The following is a 19,606-nucleotide window of genomic DNA, read 5'->3' as shown; positions in this document are numbered from 1 at the left end:
TTTTTTACAGCTTTTCTATGAATACACATTGTTAGTGAACATTAAGCGTGTTCAGAAATGAATGTTTCCTTAAAATGTTGATTAAAAAACGTAATACATGTGGCATTCATTTTATATCAGTACAAACTTGCTGTTGCAAATAACTGAGGTGCTAAATGTAGTGTGGACAGGGTTGGATCACGTACAACAGTAAATATTACATTTCAGTATGTTCATCATCACCATAACCTTGACTAAATTAAATGAATCTACAAATACATCTCATCAAGAGTGCATTTCATCCTTCACTGAATAAAGAATATCTTTATTAGCTATTGAAATTGAGTAAAAAATTAAACTAAGGGTAAACTAGCTGGAAACAACTGGAGCTGGAATATATATTTTCTTAGTATTTCTCACTGAAACAACATGATGAAAGAATAAAATCATCTCACATTAGGACTTAAATCAGCGAGAAATCTATTAGATTTTGGCTTCAAAAATGTAAATTAATCAAACCTGTCTTTATATATTAGAAAGAACAATACAGCATAAACTCATATGTCACATTTTTAGCCAAGTGACTTAAAGTAGTTCTTCAGCTCAATTTTAGTTTGACCATCAAATTCAGAATCAGACTTTAATTGTCCTGCTACAGAGACATTTGCGGCATTGAAGCAGCAAATGTACAGTGGCGATAAACACAAAAGGAAAAGAGTAGACTATATTAAATAAAAAGGCAAGCACACGTTATTCAAAAATATAAACAATAGGCAAGACGAAGACAAACAAGTACACCATGGTGAAAGATAGCATTATTTTGAAACGTAAGTGAATGTATAAAGTATCAAAAGATCTGATAAGGTTAATAACCTGTAAATAAATGGTTAAATAATAAAAAGGTAATTTTCCATAAGTGTATATTGCATGTAAGCTGGTATCGCACAACAGTTTTCATACTAGTATTATATTATATATATTTATTTACAGAGGTGTTATTGCACAACAGTGGTGGTAGTCCAACAGACCAAACTTCATCTACCACCATATGGCCCATATGGTTGTTTTTCGACAGCAAACAAGCTCTGTTTTTCTCCGTGTGATGTAGTGACAGCAGTATTGCAAACTCTCCAGTCAATCCTGTGACTGTTGTTGCTGCCACAGTGGAGGACTGTCCCCATTCATCACGGTGCGTCTACGTACGTTTCAGGCACCTACAAATAAACGTCTCAAACCTCTCTGCTATCAGGATGAGGATGACAGCGCATAAAAAGTATGTCCAGAAATGAACCAACACTGAAAATTACGAATGGCTGCCTGTCTCATTACCTAAACAAATCACATTAGGTATCTTCCGAAGCTGATTATAGATGCTGCAGTGTGGCCCTCTCCTCTACAATAAGTCTTTCTATCCATCTTTCTCTGTCTCTTGATACATTTCTCTCTTTCTGCCCTTTTCTCAATAACTTTCTGTCTTCCTCCCCCACTTCCACTTTTTGCCCCTTTGCCTTTCTATACTTCAGTCTCTGTCTCTGAGTGAACCGCTTCGTCATGTTCTATCTCTCTGCTGACCAGACAGATATATTTAAATGGAAGCTAAGGACAGAGTGTTGCATTATTCAAACCCCTCACAGAAACGAGTGTTGGAAACAATGACAAGGCAAATCCCATTAAAGCAGGCCATTTGCTGAGACAACTAATCCTAAGGCCACATTGCAGCCAAGTGAACAGGCAAAGACAGTACACTTTCACACAAATCATTCCTTTTGCATCTGTTTTTAATATTTAATCATATTTATTTAACATAGAAATATTCCAACCAGAGTCCTCTGAGAATAGCCACATTTTCAGCATTACTACAACTCGCTACATGTAACAAATGTCCAAACCTGACACCTTGAAGTTGCAACACCCACCACACCGTTAGTGTAGGCTAACATGTGCTTTGAGACCCGGGGGCAAAAACTGAGTAGCCAGTTATTCAGCCTGTCGTGAACCTCAGTGGAAATACCTGTCACATCACAAACTTAATGTGGAAAATCAAGGCCCTGGAACCAATATCCTGGATACAGCCAACTGGCTTACAACACACTGATGGAGCCCTCAGGGTTACATCGAACACTGTGTGGGATTCCTATAATCAGGATCCTGCTAATCTTTCTGAGTAGTGCCGATGTTATACATGGGGGGTAAGCAGCCAGTTGCCTATTTGCAATACTTCTCCTTTTTCAACTTTCCACAACCATTTTTATATTAAAGTTAAGTAAAATAGGGTGTGGCCTGATGATGTACATAGAAGTCCTGAATTAAGAGCTTTTTAGTCTGAGCACAGTTCTTTGACATTTTACCATTAACAAGAAAGCTCACAATTTGCAAGCAGCTTAAAGTTCACAAAGAAATTAATTAGAAAAATAATTTGTAATTTAAAGGTCCCCTATTATACTGTTTTTCATCAATATATTATAGGTCTCAGATATATACAAAACATGTCTCTGTAGTGTTTTGCTTGAAAATACCAAACAGATCATGCATTGTAGCATCCCATAAACCCCACTGTTTCAGCCCTGTTTCAAAAGTGCTGATTCTCTGTCTGTTACTTTAGATGAAAATAAGGTGCCACTCCCCATGCCCCTCTGAGAGATATTTGGTTAAAAAAGAACACAATGGTGCTCTAGGAGGAGATTCAGGTGATAAAGGGGGGGGGGGGGGGGGGGGTTACCTTGGTTGGTTATTGGCTAATGGTTACACAAGCCAAAGAATCGTTATGACATCACAAAGTGGCCAAAATCTGATCAGCTCATTTTCAGACAGGTTTTTATATAAATGGATCAGGACAAAAAGTGAGCCAATCTTTTTTCCTGAAACTTTCAGAATCTCTTTACACAGAGGGGACACATGTTTCTGTATAAAAGACATGAAAAAGTGGATGTTGCATAATAGGTGACCTTTAAGAGCTTTTTAGTCTGAGCACAGTTCTTTGACATTTTACAATTAACAAGAAAGCTCACAATTTGCAAGCAGCTTAAAGTTCACAAAACAATTAATTGAACAAATAATTAAAAAAGGGAGTATTTTGAAGGTGGCTAAGCTAGTGTAGCAACCATGACACATCACACATTGTAAGAAGGCAGTTGGTGATTATACTTTCCTTTTTCTTTTACACATTCAAAAAGTATTTCTTCTTGCTCTTTATGTTGAGCTAAACAAGAACATGTGGCTTACTTTGCATTTTGTTGCACTTGATATATCGACATTCTAACGTATGCAATGTGGGCATTATTCCTTCAAGAATAAACCAGGGCTGTATTGAACTGTGGCATCACCTAACATTTTGTTACCAAAAATATTGACGGACACCAGCTGATTAATCGTAGCACTCTTTCTGACCTTCTGACATAGTGATCTGTTAAAACCACAGGGAGGGGAGTCTTGTGATTTTATCCCATGAGAACAAACATTTTGCCAATAGCTTTTGGCTATCTGGATGTGCAAGTAAGCACACTGTTTCCCCGGGCCAGATCGATGCTTCTTGATTAGGGTGCCCGGGCCAAAAGGGATGCAGCAACTTTCCCTATTTGTCAGCTATACCCAGACCTATTTTCATTTAACGCATGCACACATAAGTATGCAGATACACACCCGCACGGGCACGCACACACATTAAACACAAAAAGACAAACTGATGTGTCGGACATCACCGACACACACACGTCATTTGTCTCGTGGCATTTAGTACAAACGTGAGATAGTGTAGAGCCCAGCTAAAAATCAATGGGCATTTGCAACAATCAATGGCTGGGTTCCTATGAGAACTAATTAGAAAGGCAAACATGGCGCGCCGCCTCCTTCCTCCTCGCTACCGACCACTGTGAGCTCCAAACTAAGTGCTTCTCCACAGTCAGGGTCAAACTAAAGCCTAATAAAACAGGGATTTTCAATGATCGTCATAGTTGTTTATACGGTTAAGCTGTAAGGCTTTTGAATGACCTTCAGAAGCTGAAAATGAGCTCATTTGCTTCCATGTATTTTGTCACTATGAGACTTCAAACATTTCAAATAGGTCACTTCAATGAAAGGATGAACTCTGTCTTGCTCCTGTTAATTTACCTTGAATATTTTCACATCCTGTTTTCCCTTTGAATGACTAAGTCTCCCTTTCTGAGTAATTAGTCTATTAGTAATGTTGATCACTGAGTAACAATGATAATGAGTTACATCACTTTTCCTCTTAGACCCTGCAAGTGTGAATCAGGCTTTCATCACTATGATGTTGGTTCATTAGCTAGTTTGTTGTGTTGACAAATGCCTCATTGTGACAGAGAGGAAATGTCTGCAATAGGACAACATGGATTTATATGTTGCTTTTAAATGTATTTTCTTAGCCTATACAGTATATGTATTGATTCCTTTTATCTATCTACATGTCTCTTAGAGTTTCTGAACTGTTTACCTTAATCCCCATTAACTCCATTAACTCCAAATCCAATCCACTTTATTAAAATGATACGCCTATCTACCAATCTACAGTATAAACCTCTGCCCCTTTGGGTATTGCTGTACATTAGACCATGCAGAGACTCACAGATTGACATACTTGATGAATAAACTGAAGACTATGCTGCGGGGCAATTCAAGCAGTGTGGAGTCATCACTTTATACTTTGCTAATTCTTGACAACTCTGAGAAGGATTGTCTGCCCGGGGCCATTTCCGTAGCTAAAGAGAGGGCGGTAAATGTAGCTTCTGTTTGAAGGGCAGAAAAAAGGCATTAGATATTATCCTTTGGTTTAACTGTTTCTCAAATAAATCAGCCCTGATGAAAAATGAGAGTCGGCTTCATGGCAAACAAGTCAGGATATTAACAACACTGTACGGAAATCATTGGCTAAAAAGGACTGAACCTCGTGCCCTGCTGAATGGGAGAGTGACTAAGTACGGATGATATACTGCTGCGGAAGTGGCAAGTTAATACATTACCTTATTGGAGTCAGCTACACAGTAAACGTATTGCAAGAAGAGTAATGGTGTCTCTAGATCATGGAGATATGTGGCACAGCGATTGGAACAGCTTCTAAAGTATGTGCTCCAATGCTAATGTGGCTAAAGGGGGTATCCAGGGAAACAGACAGATAGCAAACGGCTTATCTGAAAAAAGTGTCTAGCCGCACAGAAAACTCAAGCTGTGCTAAAGTGGACGTGTTTCAGAAGACATTTAAAACGACAGGAAGAAGGTGTGAAGCAGCAGCAATCAATCATTAGTATATGTATTGAAAAGCAAGGAGTATGATTTTCTTTTCATACATTTTAAATATTATTATAGGTGTCAAGCTGAGTTGCTTTTCATTGCTGTGTGAATACATTTGCTGTCTGGGTACACTCTGTACATAAAAGAGGGGGAAAAGAGCATTTCATATTGAGGACAGAAGTGATCATTATTCACAAACACACACGTCTCCAAGCACATAGGTAAACATGCATCTGAAAGGCACCTCACCTTGAGAGCAGCAGCCGGAGTTGATCTTTTTAGGGTTGGTCTTCTGGGCTGCAGCTGTCAACAAAGAGCAGAGAGGTTGGGGATGTTTAAAACATGTGCTGACTTTTGTACTTGCTTTGGTATCTCCTTTCAAAACATAGCCTTAAAGGTAGTATAGGTAAGTTTGAGAAACCGGCTCGAGATACACTTTTTGTTATATTCCATGGAATGCTCTTAACATCCCGATAGCAATGAATATCTTAAGTGCTTTGACAAAAAATCCATAAAAAAATATGATCTGTGGAAGCCGTAATACTGTAAAAAGTACGACCAATCATTTTAGCCGGCCCGGCTAAAATAACTGGATGGCCTACCTGCCTGTCAGCCTTCCATCTGTGCACAAACTTATCTTGTGCCCTCATTGGTCATGTGCGCGTTTGTGTGTGTTGGAGGAGGGGCTCTGTAAGGAAGTGGCAGATTTTTTCCGGCTGTGTATTTTCAAATTCTAGCGCTCTCGAGCTGGTTTCTCCAAAATTACCTACCCCACCTTTAAGGGAACAAGTGTACTAAATAATAAAATGAAACTTTATTTTCTGAAAATAACAATGATAACATTGATTTAGTAGGAAGAAACAAGAAACTCAAACAGTAAGCAAATACACACCAATTAAAAATGTGGGGTATATATTTTGTCCTTTTGTTGTTTGCTTTGTATGTTTGTTTGTTTTTTCTGTCTATTATCAGAACTTGTATACTTACTTACTTGTTTTCTTTCATGCTGGGGTGGGGGTGCGGGGTACATTTGATCTGCTATTTGACAATTTGGTTGAAATGTGCACAGTTGCATCTTCTGTATGTATTTGACTGCTTAATGACATTCTGTATAATTTTGCTTTATAATGAAAACTTTCACACAAAAAAAACTTTCACAAAAAAAAACAAGGGGCATCAAAATAATCAGATATAAAAACGGTTTCAGTTATTCATCTCAAGCCTCTACCAAGTAGATGAAAATATTTGAAAATGTCTAAGTACTCACAGAAAGCTCACAGATATAATTGTGCATGTTCCATTCAGTAACCTTATGTGTTAAAGCTCTATTTAGTAAAAATGTGTGTTGGTCAAAGGTCAAATTATAATGTTGTCCTTAACTGTTCTGGTCAAATGTATTATTTGCAACACAAACATATGTTTCACAGCAATTAAAAAAAGAGATAAGTGAGGGAATTATGACCTGATCCGTTAGAACACATTGATCCGTTCTAACCAAAGCCTTGTTTGCTGCGTTACTCTGAAGCAATGATCTGCTCTGTGACAACACTGCCAGCACGCACTGTACACAAACACGAGGTGATTAGCATTTATAATGGTTTTGAAGGACACTAGAAATGACTCTCAGTGTACACTTGAGACACGAGCCAGCACTTGATAAAGAGACATGATAGGAGTCAAGGGATGCAGACAGGTGTGTGTGTGTATGTGTATGTGTATGTGTATGTGTATGTGTGTGTGTGTGTGTGTGTGTGTGTGTGTGTGTGTGTGTGTGTGTGTGTGTGTGTGTGTGTGTGTGTGTGTGTGCGCGTGTGTGCTCTTATTACAGGATTATGACCTTTCCTGTTGCATAAGGCACTCGTCTTATGAGCTCCTCTCATCGTCCTAATAGGCAGCCATATTGTTTAGGCACTTACAATAAGTGTTGGGTCTAGTTCAAGTGTTTATTAAACATATGTGTAAAACGCCCATGTCACATACTGTGCATAAGCATAAACCTGCTCAGCTGTAGCTGTTGTCAATCCCTCAGAGTGCTTTCAACTGACCAGGGGTCAGACTGTAAAGCTCCAGACTGTGATTCACTCTGTACCTCCATGTTGAGGAATGAGAGACAAAAAACAATCATCTCCATGTTATATTCATCACATGACTTTGGTGTGATGGTTTATGTGTTAATAAATGTATGCCTTTACCTCAGTGTACTAGGTCACACTTGAGTCGGAATCAAACATTTGTCGTCTCTTAACGCACGTAAGACTTGCATACATAATACGCTGCAACTGAAGAGGATATTTGCAAGGACAGAGACGAAACCGACTATGTAGTGCTTTAAGATTATACATTAAAGCAGAAATAAACAAATCCTTCACATCTAGGTCAGCAGAATTGGATTGGTTTAATCTTAGTAGTGTGTCAACATAAAAGGGCATTAAAAAAAATGACAACAAAGTCACAATTTCATGTAACAGGTTCCAAATAGGTTAGCAAATAAAATCAAGTCAGCACCGAATGAGTTCCTATTCCGTACGCCAACTGAATAATCTCACAAGATGATTGGTAGGCAAACATGTCACAGATAGTGAAATGAAAAATGCTGAGAAGTATTAAGAGTTGAAGTGACAGGCTCTAGTTCTTTGGGAATCAGGCGGAGTATGGTCTCACATTTTAAGAGTTGAAAAAAGTCAAAATCCACTTTTCTGAAAAGGAGAATTTGGAAAACAACCAAGATTGACTCAATCAGAAGGATGAAAGCACAGAATCAATCTGGAGCAAGACGATAAATAGTGAAAACTTAGATAGAGTTTCACTTAAATGGGATTTGGGACTCTATACAGCCCAAGTTATATGGTACCTGTTTATAAATGTTCTTACTCTTGAATTTGTGTATCCTTTTTATATGCATAATCTATTGTTGTGTTGGGCTGAAGATGACACTGTCCAAAAAATACTTAGTCACTTAGTTTAGTTTAAGTACACAAAAGATAAAGAGCCTCTAAAATGACTCAAAATGGTAATAATAATAATCATATTTTGGCATAAATAAAGGAATATACAGATGGTGATTCTGAATTATAAATCCAATTACAAACACAGAGAGAAAGAGAGAGGGAGAAGTGACAGCAATGACATACAGGGAGTGAATGGTGTGTGTGTGTGTGTGTGTGTGTGTGTGTGTGTGTGTGTGTGTGTGTGTGTGTGTGTGTGTGTGTGTGTGTGTGTGTGTGTGTGTGTGTGTGTGTGTGTTATTATTTACACATCATTCACTCCATCACTTATTTATTCTTGGGGACATCTAACAGTTTAGAGGAGAGAGTGACAGAACAACGGAGCGAGATGAGAAAAGAGTGTAGGCGGTGACACAATGACAAAAATCAAAGCTCAAAAGAAGAGAACATTTGTGGGTGATTTTCACACCGTGCAAATACCGGAAAATATAGAAACACACAGAGACACACGTGCGTCTGCGCCCACCATCTTACGACGGCCCTCTCAGAGGCCACCATTCGAATCTGGCACTGGAAGTAGACAGCAGCTGCTACATGAGCCACACGCTACACATGCACTCTTTGTGTCATGCTCACCCACACAAACACACTGACACACAACTCAAGACATCGCCTATACTTGTCCCTACAGTATGTGTACAAAGGAAGAGACAGGAAGCTACTGTAATGAATTAAATAATCAGAAAAACACAGGAATCCAATATAATAAAGATTGACAAAAGTCAGCTGCAACATATACTATACACACCGTTATGTTGGGATATGTTGTCACCATCTGCATTTCAATCTTTACAAATACCTACATGAATGAGGGTATAATGAGAAAATGACAGTGCTAATGTACATACAAAAATGGAGCCTAATGCATATACTGTGTAATTGATTTGTTTTTAGAAGAATAAAGTACTGTCAAATATACATGCACAACTTGCCATGTCATCCTTTTCATGCTGGATACATTTGTAATCATCTAAATATCCAATTTGCATTCAATTATGTGAAAGTTGCATTCAATTTATTTGTATCATAATTACTGGTTATCTTCAGAGGGTAGACACAAGCTCACAATTAACTAGTTTAAATGAGAAAGATAACAAAAGTTGACTTTTCGGGTGGACGGATTCATTCCTGTGGTTACCCTGATCATCCGCACAGCACTGGCACACTGATGTAATTGCCAATTTTGAAAGAGAGCTGATAGTGAATGATATGACTTTTGAATCAGATGGCAAGTAATGAGTGTCATAATGTTTTTTGTCAGAAATAATCCTGTCACTGATTGAGAAGGAGTGCGCCCCGAACAGTCAGGTGTTACAGCTTGTGTTCTAATAAAGTGAGACGTATCACCGTAGATGGTGATTATGCTGCATATCAGCCACAGACATTTTGACTTTGAACTGGATTTTTAACTACTGATTTTCACCTATAGCATTTCAAATGAGCAAGCTAATCTAACCCCTTAATGTTTATTCAACCTCACCCTGACGCAGTTCATTTCACAATAATGACTTGCTCGCTGAACATTATAGCATTTTACACAGCTATTAAAGTAATTCATAGTTTAACCCAAAATATCGATTGAAGAAATATTTCATTAATGAAAATTATCGATTTAAAATGTATTGTGTTTCTTCCACAAAAAATAAATACTCTCCTCGCTGTGTTTGAAGACAGAATTGCATCAATAGAAACAAATAACAAAATGTGAGTATTTCAACAAAGCGATACATTTAATTACCAATAAACTCTTATATTTCATACATGTTTAAACAAATCTGCATAACAGGGATTATCGCATGTGGAGCTGATCGTCCCTGTTTTAAATTGCATAGCATTACTAAACATTTCAGGTGCTTTTACTACTTGGATGTAACCTCCCCCCCCCTCCCTGAGGTGTCATGGTGAAGCTGAAATGTCACGGCGCTGAAAGCATTGCACTCTGCATATCCCCCCGGCCAGCTGCAGACCCCTCTGTCAGACGACAAACTTCCCAGCTATTTGTCCTCATTACAGAACAGCCTCCGACTGCCCACCTTAATTCCCACGCCTGCCTGGCATGAGTCATTTTTACGACGGCCACTTCGGCCCCCGTTGGCCCGGGCTGCCTATGCTTTAAACCCAGCTAGGCGAGTAAATCTGCCAGATGTAATTAAAATAGCTTCTTTTGCAGCTCTCTCCCTCTCTCCGTCCTCTTGTACCTGATGACATAATGGTGCTGGGAAGTTCCTTCTGCAGAGTTGGCTCAAAAAGACTAACCCTTTGAAAAAAATGGAGGTGTGTTGGATTATTTTATGATGAGTAAGCAAGAATGAGCCCCATCTCATTTGATCTGCTCATCATCTTGCTGTGACCTGGTTTCCTGAGTGGAAAGATAATTATGAAGGTCATGGGCGAAGTGATAAGAAGGAGTCTACATAAAACCTTTAAAAAAATTGAAATAAAAATCAATGAGCAAAAAACTTCCATCACGGTTTAATTGTCTGTGGAGTGACAAATAACGACCTTGCTGTCTTTCAAGGTCAGGCTTTCTTGGGAGAAGTAACGATTTGCGAGGCTAAATCAATGAAGCTCATTTGAGCCGTTTTCCTACATTATTGTTCAGGGACTGTTTGGTGCCATTGATCAGCTGATCTATAGCTTGCATCTGTTCTGGGCTCACAATGAATGTGGAGACGCTCACAGAACATAAAGAAAGAAGAGAAGTGAAGAAGAGGAGCACATACAGTGTCCTTATAGATTTTCTTTTTTCAATGTTCAAGCTCTAATGCGCTGTTATAATGTATCCAATGCAGGAAATATGCTCGAAAAGCTTACTACAGCAATTCCAGTGTATACTTTATGCAGAAACTGTGTGATAACAAAGTCTCACACTTAAAGTCTCAAACAGCCTTGGGTTGGCCACAGCTGCAATTGTCACTCGACAGAGAAAATGACTCTTTGTATTATCAGTATTGTGATACATGGGGTCAAAAACAATACTACGTTTCCAAGAGCCATAACAGTAAAATATGTTGATGCCATTTATGCCAGTCCGGCAGTGGCACAGTCAGTAGGGGCTTGGACTGGGAGCTGTAGGGTTGCCGGTTCAAGTCCCCGACCAGACCTCAAATGTGGAGTGTGGACTGCTACTTGGAGAGGTGCCAGTTCACCTCCTGCCCTGCCGTGGTGCCCTTGAGCAAGGCACCGGACAACCCCCTCCCCCCCCCCACTCCCATTGCTCCCCGGGCGCTGTACAATAGCTGCCCACTGCTCCTAGTACTAGACTCCTGGTACTAGGATGGGTTAAAAGCAGAGAACAAATGTCACTGTGTGTGCTGTGTGCTCTGCATGTGTGACCATTAAAGAGGGTTTCATCCCTCCCAATTCTATTCTATTAATTCAGGGAGCCATTGTGCATATGCTCTATTAGCCCAAAGAGAGGAAGGAGGAAAAGAAGACAGGAAAACCAGCAATGGACCTAAATTGATACGAATAAGGCGTTTACACTGGACACAGTTATTTTCAAACACTGATTGCAAAAACTGAACCATCCCCCATTCTCAACAGCTCTTTTCTCTCCTCTCATAGCTCTACCTTGCTAGTCTACAAGCCTAATTTCCATCCTTTTCTTTCTATCACTCATAAAACAGGCACTAATACCCCGCCCTTCTTTCTCTTCCCCTCTTATTTCCTCTCCTTTCTTATCTGCGCCCCTGAAGGGCTTGTCTGTCTCCTAACCAGCTGAAGCAAGGCTTCCACTTGTCTGTGCCTGGCCCCTATTATCAGAGCATAACAAGGAGCTGCAGTGTCAACTTGTCAACCTAATAAACATCCTTTATGGCAACCGCTTGGGTGTGTTTTAAGGGGATTCAGTCAGCCACCACGCGGTGGTTCATTGATTTCATGGATGGCGCACACAGTGCTTACACTTCCACCCGTCTATTATGCAGTGGACAGGCTGCAATTGTTTTGCCATTCACAGCCATACTTATGACACTCGTACTCCTCAAGGCTTTCCGTTTTGAGTCATGGTTGTAGATAGAAAGGCAGAAAGAGAAAAGAAGAGAATTAAATAAGGCTCCAACAGTCTCCAATAGGTCCTTTCACATGTCAGTGCTGGAAAGGTGAGGAGTCAGGCAGAGGTCAAACAAGCCATTCAATCACTTACAATTCACTCATCATACTTTCTTCTCTATTGCGGTATACTCCAGCCATTCTGAGAAGATGGAAACATTGACTTTTCCCAAAACCTTCTGAGAATGACAAAGGAATAAGATGAGAGAAGAAAGAAACATGGAGACAGAGAGGAGAAGAGAGTCTGCCACTCTTGAGAATAAGTGGACCCCTAGTTCAGCACCATGGACAGCAACAGTTGGACTACCAATCAAAACAGCTGAATCTGAGGCAGCAAGCCAAAACCCAAATGTGCCTGTTTAGCCTTTGTCCACTATCATGTTATAAATATTCATAACAGGTGGGCATGCAGATATGTCTTCTTAGCAAGCAAGCAGCGTAGGCTCCCACTGAAAGTTCATTAATATCAAAACACAGGTGTGAACAATTATGAAATATTCATCTAATACTTCACAAAGCATGAACTAGACATATACCGTTGTGTTTATCAAGCTATGGATCAGCGTTTATAGCGTTTAAAGCCTTTGTTCTTTTCACTGTTATTGCTTTTGACGGTAAAAGAAATCCCTCAGCTAAAAGCATATTGTACTGAGGCCAGTTCCTTAATCCATTGAGGGCTTCTTAATTGATCTATGACCAGTGACAGGTCACCTTGGTTATCTCAGTTATAGCAATTCTAAATGACAAAAATAATTGTATATCACGTTTATCTCCAAGACAGTTGGATAAATACACGGGTTGTACTTGAGAGGCTATTAGGAGCAGGGTTAGCTACTTTCTATTTTCAGGGACCAATCAGAAACTACAGGCTTGATTGTGTTTGCTATCTTCGGCCGTCTGTCACAATACAATGTGATCAGCCATGCTTGAAAACCAGTGTTCCAGAGCGATGTGAAGCAAAGGCAGTAAGGCAGGCCAACCTGCCAACCCGTAAAACTGTCAGCGCGACCTTCACTTACCCTCAGTATTGATGGTCCAATCATATAGAGAATATGAATTAGTACCTTGGGGTATTTCTTAAAATGGGGCATAATTCTTGGATATGTCCAAAGAAAAAGGAATAAATCACGTCGTGACTTTATGGCATCACACATAGAGCTGGAGAAGATGAATTTCAAAAACATGTTTCCTCTTACTCCTCCCAACTGTACGGGATGTTGTGGTCAGAGAAGTGAATACACCATCGACTGGGCCGACTACAGACACTGAACACATAGGAATATATCTGGACTGTACGGGGATGGAACTGTACATTTCAGAATATACATTTTGATGTTCAATTGATCGTTCCGATGTCAAGCTTTAATCTTTTTTTACCGAGGGGAAACAGCAGCTTCACAGTCATTCAGTGCTAACCCCCCTAAAGGCATTGTGTAAAGCTTTATTCCACATCTGTGTTATTATTCAAAGATCTGCCAAACAGGTAAAATGCCATATGCTGAAAATGTGTTTTTAATTAAAAGACTGACCACATTGTATAATGGTTGGCAAAGTTTATTATCACCACCAGCTGTTTTTCTCTATGAGCCCAATATGTGCATAAGAGAAGTGGAAACCTGCATTAATGTATTGTTTGTGCATTTTCTCTGGAAAATCGGTCTAAAATGTGCGATACATTTGGAAACTCGCCTACAGTTTGGTGGATTTTTGCAAACAAAAAAGAAAGAAATCCAAGACCAAATTATATAACACAAAAAGAAAATCAAATGAAAACAAATTTTTTAGCAGGAAGTTGTTTTGCATTAGATGTTATGTGGTACGCTGTATGAAAGCTTTATAAAACAGTGCCAGTGGCTCCTCTCTCCCGCTCTTTGTTCAGCTTTCTATTCACCGTCTTGAGCTGGTTCCTCTATAAATAGATGTCAGTGTCCATTACTGTTTCTGGACTCCTAAAAGACTCTGTTGTACTTTCCAAGCTTTCTGTGCCCATCCGTATCTCTGCTTTGAGACACTGAATGTACCCTGCAAACGGTAATATTACATTTGTAAAATATGTGTAGTTCCATTCGCAGAGTAATCATCACAAAGGAGTTGAATAATTGCTACTTTATTTGAAAATATCTCCAGTGTATCTGTTTTTTCTATAAGACGACATGTTTCCCTAATATAAATTATATTCTGAATGCGAAATATAGAATACGGTATAGACTAATTAAAAATATAGAATACGGTAGACTAATTACATTTCAACAATGCCCCAGAGAATAGCTTAACATGTCATTGTGATAGATTGAGTACTTTCTAGATCAAATGGAAAAAGGGATATATGTGAAGATGTAAAAAACACTCAATAGGGATTTAAAACCTTCCTCTGTTTTAATAGTATGCATTTTCAGGGGAAGAAAGGACTTTTCTGCTTTTTTTCATAGCTTTATAAATGCACAGTACCATTACATTCATCTGCTGCACAAAGGCGATCTATTATGAGTCACATAATAGATCTTGATAGAAAAAAAAGATCAGGCCATGACAACAACAGACTTACATTATACTGTAAAAGAAGAAAAGGGAGGAAGTCAGAAATGAAAGGCTTTTTGTAGGCTGCAGTGCATATTCCTGCTGTGATTGAATAATTCTGAATGTGTCGATGTATTATCTATGATTATAAGGCACATGGACTGAATATAAATAGGTAAATAAAACATGTTAGTGAGAAACTAGGAACATGCATTACTCGTCAGGACACAAATGTGGGAGCAGTGAGAAAACAGCACACCCACAAATAAACATCATGTAAGTGTGTACAGTTAATTTGTATTTTGACAGTGTTGTCAGACTTGCCATTTGAGTGTGACAGTTTGGTTAACACAGTGACAGGGACAGGATATTGGATTTAATGGAAATGCATGATAAATGACATTCATTTATCCAGTTTGCTAGCAACCCTACTGATGTCTGAAACGCATGTGTAACAAAGAGACACACACCAACGTGCACACACTGACGTGCACAGTGACACCTGAGCAGAGGGGTTTGCTGGTGCATAAACTCAGAGCAGGAACGCAGAGTTGCTGTCAAGTAAAAGCGAAGCATTGCACATCACCTTAATACTTCACAAGATTATTTTTTACCAGGCAAACAGTATAGCAGCAAATCAAGATATCATTCACGTTAAATCCTCGAAAAACATTGTGCTTTTCGATGTATATATGTATATATGTATTCGATGTCTCAAATATCGAAATATGCACCGCTCTCTGCCAATAAGAGGTTCTGCGCCAGACTGTCCCACAGGTTTCTGAACTCGTTCCTGATCAAGGTCTTCTCTCGCCTGGTTGCCCTCGGAACAATTCAGGGTTTTTTTTCCTTTTGATGGAGGCCTCCGTGTTCCTGTGAAATACTTTCGCTTCAAAATCTATTTACACTGTGCAGTAAGTTCCTACCGCTCAAAGAGTGTCAAAGAACCTACGAGCTTCTTTCCTTTCGGCTCCTTGGTAAAGGTTAAACTCTGAAATAAACAGATTTTGCACACATGTGTTTTCCTCTATGTCCTGACTTGAACTTGCTTCCTGACTTTTTGTCAACAAAAGGGACGACACGTTTATTTTTATAAACGTGTAAACATTTAGAGATTAATCCCAACTTTGACCGTCAGGGTTACAGAGTGTCAACACAGTAAAAAAAAAAAAGTGAATAAATCATTTGAAATGACAAAATCACAAGCATACAAGTTTAAAATGATTCACAGGGTCATTTAATACATTGAAAAACGAATGACTAAATTCTGATCATATGTTGACTAAAATAAAACACACTGACTGCGACTCATTATTTGCATTGGTTACATCGCTTAATGACAGGAAGGCAATCCATAAGAAATGAGTCAGCATATGTCTAGAGCTTTTTGTTCACTTCTAAAAAGGTTGTGTCATCGCAGGCCAACAATCTGTCATCCAGTCAGCCCGTTCAAAAAGAGTCCCAGATGTAGATCTGCTATAAATTAACAAAGGCTTGATCAATGGCTCTTTTGACATTGTTAAACTAGAGTTGCATTGATCGGAGCTGTTGATTTATTGATTGACAGGATGATAGATGAGCCTTAGGGCGTAATCAGGTTTCACTTTGACCTTTGTTCAGGGCAGAGGTACAAATAACTTTAAGGGTTGCCTTATTTCTCGTCACTTTTTCCATCTACGATATTACAACTATGCTGAACTACCCCCAAGTTACTGAAAACCAAACTTGAGATATGCCGTCTACTGATTCTTTGTAACAAGATGACACTGGATATGTTTTAGTTGAAGCCATACGCTTTATATCCTGTCCAAAAATGATATGACAGCTATTAGGGGCCTTCTTTGTCGGCGCACTAGTAGCAGGAACGTTTTTGGGCCAATGTAGGCACATATTTGGATTTAGTGGGTGTTAGTTCTCAATAACCTGTCAAATAGCAGTTAGAACGTTTTTTGTCTAATAATAATTGGCGGTTTTAAAAATCTGAATGACAAATCGGTCACAAAATTGGACCCCAATTGATCAATTATGACTGCATTGCTCTGATGTGATTGAGACGTCGTTTTGAAAAAAGCCGCCCAGAGGCTCGAACTTCCTACCACAGAGACAAAAGGAAGCACTGCGGAGCAACGCAGGCTGCGGCCACACGTTTATCCTCTGAGAGAAACCGAAGATCAATGATTGTTTTCCCCTTTTTCCCAAACAGCAGGGTTGTCCTGCAGCATGAGGGAGAGATGATCTATGTAGATCTCATTAGCCCCCTATGATGACAGACGTACGACCCACTGATTAATGGACAGCTGGAGAAACGGGAGAATTATTGACGTGACCTTTGGGGATGCCTCTGTTCAGGAGGAAACAAAACCACATGTCTTCAACAGAAATGATCGTCTTTGACATTTCCATCATTTTCTACCTCGCCTTCCTCCCTCTCTCTCTCTCCCTCCGTCTTGAAAGCAGTCCAGGAAACGTATATCACGTTATTGTCCGTGCTGTTCAGTTTTTTGTAAATTCTAATATGACGAATAAGCAGTGAATGTGCACAGATGGTTCTGACATCCTGCACAGGAGTAGATCATATTCTGTCCGTGTTACAGTATTTTGTCCGCATTATTCGGTTTTCATAATGTCCATAAAATGTTCAATTCACCTTTAATGGAACTGCGGTTGAATGGTCATCTGCCAATTGGATTTTATGGATACATCCTTTGTGGCGGGGGGGGAAAAAGTGAAAGTCAATAACGGAACAGTGTCATCTCAGATGATGAGGTTTTAATGATGGGGAGCCATCCAGTCACCTTTCCACCAACCCGAGAGATAAAGGACCGCCGACAGTGAGGGGGAACGCTGAAGGAATTAATTCAACATTTAGTGTGTGTGTGCATGTATGAGTGTGTTGGAGGCAGTTAAGTGCGGGCAGGGGATGTAAATGAGAAGCCAAAGAGAAAAGAAAAGGAGAAGAGGTAAGAAAGAAGCAAAGGAAAAGGGAGGACACAAGAAGACAATCTGTGAACTATTTGTTCTGTATATTTCCATTATGTACAAGAATAACGGTGAGATGATTAAAGAGACAAGGAGGTGTATGGAGAGCAGGGAGGTGGGGGGGGGAATAGAGAGATGCAGAGGGAAATGTCTTGCAAGGAGGGGAGGAAAGAGACAGATGGCAGATAGAAGGGCCAAAGACCGGCAGAGATGAAGATGAGGAGACGTCAAGGAGCATTAATGGAGGAGGAGTGGAGGGTGGGAAGCTCCACCGATCTGCGCCGTTACAAGGCCTCGCAATTAATTGGTTTAAAATAACACAGATGTTTGCATTTTGCCTGAGGCTCATGCTTACCTCCCCACTTTCTTTAGCTCCTCCGGCGGTCTGGATCCTAATCGATCGGGGGGGCTGCTGCCTGATGCCTCTGGCTCAGTCTGAACATCCTGATGTGCCAGAGGAGGGGCTACAGGGGCATTGATTTGACTTGTTCCATAGGGGGTAAATAAAGTCTTTTTGATAAGGCAAAGGGCAAAATGCACATAGATATACAAATAAGTAGCAGGCACTAACTTGTTTTTTTATCAATGCTAAAATATGCATTTTCTATTGATGACTTTTTACCACATTTAAAATACAGTGTGTTTAGAGAGACTGTTTTGCATATAAAAAACATGAGCGATCTACAGATGCATCTTATTACCCTGACCAAGGAGGTCATGTTTGGCCCGATTTTCAGAAAACATTGTGGAAGAGTGTAGCATTTACCAAGCAAAAACCCATTCCAGTACAAGTACAATATTTACTTTTCACTTATCAAGATAGTCTTTGTGGAGGTCTATGCTCCCTCCTATTCTCGCTAATGTTAAGATACTGCTGATTTTGATATTTCCCATCCAACTTCAACCTGTGTGGAGCTTTATCTTCATTAGTATTGAGTCATATCTGCTTACCAAGCGCTCACAGTGAGTCTGTGATCATGGAGCACCTCTTAAGAAGGGAGGAAATGTCAAGGTCGCAGGGAAAAGGTCTTGGACAAGCAGGAACAGGAGGAGCATAACAAGAGTTTGGATTCCATTTGCTCGACCTCTCGGCACAACCATTTCAAAAAATGAATGATACAGAAGAAGGAAAGCATTCAATAGAGAACAGTCCCTGCACCTCAACAAGAGCGTTGTCCATAATCCAAACCAGCTTGGGGAAAAATTGAAACAAAATATTGAATCTGTGAAAAAAATGTAATATTTGTCTATACTATCACACTTTAAATACAAACGTAAAGTAGGAAAGACAATGTGAATGCAGCAACTCGGCATTATTTAACAAACAGCTCTATTTTATACAGCAAGTTGAAATCAGTCTTCCAAAAACACTATACAATAAGCAAACAAGTTCATCAATCTATCCCTTAAGGAAACCAAACTAAAGGAACGTCTTAGACCATTAACTGCAAATTAAATATACATTGTAAACTGTGTTATGTTGTTTACAATTGACTAAAGTTGGAGTTTTTTATTAATTTCTTTCAGAATGTTCTTTTAAACAACTTGCACAGACTGGCTTGAGAAACCCTAATCCATCACAGCAATCATTGAGCTTTGTTACCGTTGTCAGCTGCAAGGACATTCACATTTCTCCATGGTGGTGCATTCAAGGACATGTGGAATAAAGGGCTTGCAAATGGTTTATTCAAAACTCAAATCAGAGGAATTCTGAAAGAGGATAGTGTTGAAAAAAAGGATTAATAACAAGCTTTTTGAGCGTATGAGCCTCAGTTTATTAGCTTAATGGTCCTAAATATGCAAATCAATGGAATATGTTCAATGAAATA

General features: G+C 39.4%; 1 protein-coding gene across 1 annotated transcript in view; it reads right to left on the bottom strand.

Annotated features, from left to right (window-relative positions):
* The window catches only part of tnr (tenascin R (restrictin, janusin)), a 161,753-nt gene that overhangs the window by 108,044 nt on the left and 34,103 nt on the right, over positions 1-19,606 (bottom strand). The window contains exon 2 of the mRNA XM_034137721.1: positions 5,473-5,526. The gene's annotated coding sequence lies outside the window, so the exon portion shown is untranslated. The remainder of the gene's footprint in view (positions 1-5,472; positions 5,527-19,606) is intronic.

Source organism: Trematomus bernacchii, unplaced genomic scaffold (assembly GCF_902827165.1).
Source record: "Trematomus bernacchii unplaced genomic scaffold, fTreBer1.1, whole genome shotgun sequence".
NCBI classification, from domain to species: Eukaryota; Metazoa; Chordata; class Actinopteri; order Perciformes; family Nototheniidae; genus Trematomus; species Trematomus bernacchii.
Note: the sequence above shows the minus strand (reverse complement) of the source record. Positions and strands in the feature narration are given on the sequence as shown.